Below are 3,457 nucleotides of genomic sequence, written 5' to 3' on the forward strand. Positions count from 1 at the left end.
AAGAAGTCATGAAAATCCAGAGAGAGAGAGACTGAGTGTGATATATTATGAACTTGAGGCTGTTTCTTTGAGCTCATGGTACCTTAAGAGTAACTTTTCCTTCATTTGCCTTAATAACAACTCGCAGCGTGTACATTAATTTCTCCACAGAAGCTAAGTACATTATTCTCTGGTCATACTCTATTAACCAGGTTTTTGATTATTCATGGGACTTCTGATCCCATTTGCTTTAAATAACCATTACTTTCCTTTATAGTTACAGCTAAAAGCTTACATTATATCTAACGATAATCAGTTTTAGAAGGTTAAAATATATTTGTTCTTTAATCCTCCAGATAAATACATATTTCCTCAAATCTTCATAGCTAAAGGAATGTCCGAATTGCTAGTGACTTTTGCAGGAGCATGGAGGGTGTGTGTCTGAGATTCTACCTTTGCCACTGATAATAATTACTTTACAATGTGCATGTATGTGTTCATAAAGGAGGAATACAGGAGTTTCTCAACCTTGGCATTATTGACATTTTGAAACATGATTCTTGGTTGAGGGGGAGAGAAATCTGTCCTAATTCTTACAAGATAGTCAGTAACATCCCTCACCTGTGCCCACTAGGTGCCCAGAAGTACCTTTTCCAAATTGTGACAACCAGATAGGTTGTCTCTAAACACTGAGTATCTGTCCGCAGGAGGGCAAACCAGCCCACTGGGATATGAGAGACACCAAAAGCAAAATGTATCTCCAGTCATGATGTTTATTCCCACAAAACATCAAGGGAAAGTCTGTCAGAAACCCTGAAGATTGTAGTCAGCCATACACAGACTCCAACTTGGTAATGGAATTTTTTCAAAGACAACAAACTAACAAAAGATGGTCATGTTTCTTCTCAGAATCCTTTCCCACTAAGTGGACTTACTTAGACAGCTCTGCATTTAGCCAACCATGTATATGTGTGTATATATATATATATATATATAGATAGATAGATAGATAGATAGATAGATAGATAGATAGATATAGATATAGATATATAGATATATATATATAGATATATATATATATCAAGACCATATTTTGTGACCATAGTTCTTTGACTAAAAGCAAGCTAATCTTTGAAAATACAAGAATCAAGGTTGGTGATGCTGTGGGCATTAGCATTCTCATGATTTTGTGAATAAAAACAGAGACATTGCAACCCCCATCTATGTCTATGCAATTGTCTCTTCTTTATCCTGAGAGAGTTCTCCCTTGGAGCTGGACGATAAAGGGATCTAAGTAGTCAGTACCAAGTTTGACCACCTACTTGATTGACAGCCTATGAGCAGTAGGGACTGCACCCACTGCCACTGAGAATACAAAATAGCGCACAGCCAATAGATACGGTATTTATTATGTGCACATTTGCCTTTTGACCCAGTAATGTCAATTCTAAGAACCTATTCCAAAGTGCAAAATGACTAAAGCAGTTGCTCATTGCTGTGTTGTTTTCATAGAAAATAATCCAAACAATCTCAAAGTGTAGACTAATTGAATAAACTAAGATACATTCTTCTTGAGAAACGTGACAACTGAAAAGAAAAGAGTGTTATCTCTTTATGTAGCTTTCAGGATATATATCAAAAAAATACAAAGTGTGGATCAGTATAACATTTTGTGAAATAGATAGGTAAACTAGGAATGTATGTTGGCATACATTCTGAACAGGAAGAAACAGATCAGCATGGAGATAGTGACAATTCTGTAATCCTTGGCTATAGGACTTTGGTTTTAGAATCATACATTTTATGTATTCAAAATAAATTGAAATATAAAGGAAAAATCTAGTACCTAAAATTTGAAAATTAACTGAAGCAAATGTTGTAACTACATATTAAGTTGCTGTGTCATAACCATACCAGGTAAATAACTGAATGACTTAACAAAATGGTATTTTCACCGTATATTGCTCATAAAATACATTCCCTGGAGGAGCAGGTCTCATTCTTATTGCTCACATAAATATAGTTGCTATTACTTTCAAACAATCTCATCCATTATATACAAAAACAGCAGGAGAATTGTTAGGAATGAGGATTTTTCAGAGTGAGAAGAATCCATGTAATACTAAAGTTGAATTAGAAATGTTTATGACTTTTTTTCTTTTCAAAAATGTTTCTTATATCTCAATAAGAAAAAAAATTGTACTTATTGAAAAAAAACAACATTTGCATGCTTTATCCCTTAAGAAGGCCTATGGGTGATGAGAGTTGGATAGTATAAGAATATTTAGTGTTGTGTTGCAGTTTTGCTACACTGCTTTCTTTGGGGGGGGGGCACTGCGTTCTACAATGAGTAAGGAGGTTGTAAAATTCTCGCACACTGGTTGTTGGCCCAGGTGGAAAGGTCTTCTCAGTGTGCAGTTTATCAGAATGCTGACCTTTGGTAGTTGTGGTGCTTAGGGAACAAGATCTTTGGCTCTTAGGGTGCTTTGGGAACCAGGTGCTTTACAGATCCCTCTGGGTGGAAGAGGTGAAGACACTGGAGTAAAGGGATAAAACCTAAACAGAGCCAGCAGCTCGCCTACCAGTGTGGGACTCAGCGAGGTGTGGGGGAAAACGTGCTTTTAGTTGGACAGGGGAAGGGACGACACTGGTGGATAGAATCTAAATACATTATATACATTTATGAAAGAACCAAAAATAAAGTAACTTAACAAAAAGTAAGGAGATGCTTTGTAGGAATAGTAGATTGGTGGGACAAAAAAAAAAATGTTTGTAATGAACCTGAAATAACCTGTGGTTCCGGAAATTAGGAAAGCTGCTTAAATCTAAAGGACTAGTGGGACAGGACAAAGAAACAAAGACATCAGCATAAAGGGCTTGAGAGGGGGACAATGTGAGCACCAGAAAGTAGTAAGAACTATAACTGATTGAAATTAGTTGGTTACATATGTGCTCGTGAGTGCACAACTAGATGTAACTTGGGCAGTAACCTGAATATTGTCAGTCGAATGAAGGAATTGAGTGTTTATTCTGCCTTTCCTGTATGAATTCTATTTAGTGGTCTCCTAGCCTGGCTTACCCCCTTAAAAACTGAGTCCGAGACAAGGGCTTACTTTTTAGGCCGTTGATTTTGGACAGTGGTCTCAGGAAATAGCAGTGGATAACTAGGGAAAGTGAAACAAGGAAAGTCAATACGAGCATGTTCTTGCATTAGTCACCACTGTGGGCACCGAGGCCGTCAGCCACGGAGAATACACTCACTAACTGCCAACTGATGGAAAAGAGAGCAGTTGTTTACCACCTTGCACCTCTAGATGGTCCAAGTTTCCCTGTTGGGGGGCTCCTTCACACCTCCGGGTGTCGTATGTGTGTTAGGCAGATGTATCCCCCACCTCGTGGAAGCAGGGAAGGTTGTGGAGAGGCAGAAAATGAGATGCATATGTGTCCAAAATATATGCAATTGCACACAATGAGGAGA

The sequence above is a fragment of the Microtus pennsylvanicus genome, chromosome 1 (assembly GCF_037038515.1).
Source record: "Microtus pennsylvanicus isolate mMicPen1 chromosome 1, mMicPen1.hap1, whole genome shotgun sequence".
NCBI lineage: Eukaryota > Metazoa > Chordata > Mammalia > Rodentia > Cricetidae > Microtus > Microtus pennsylvanicus.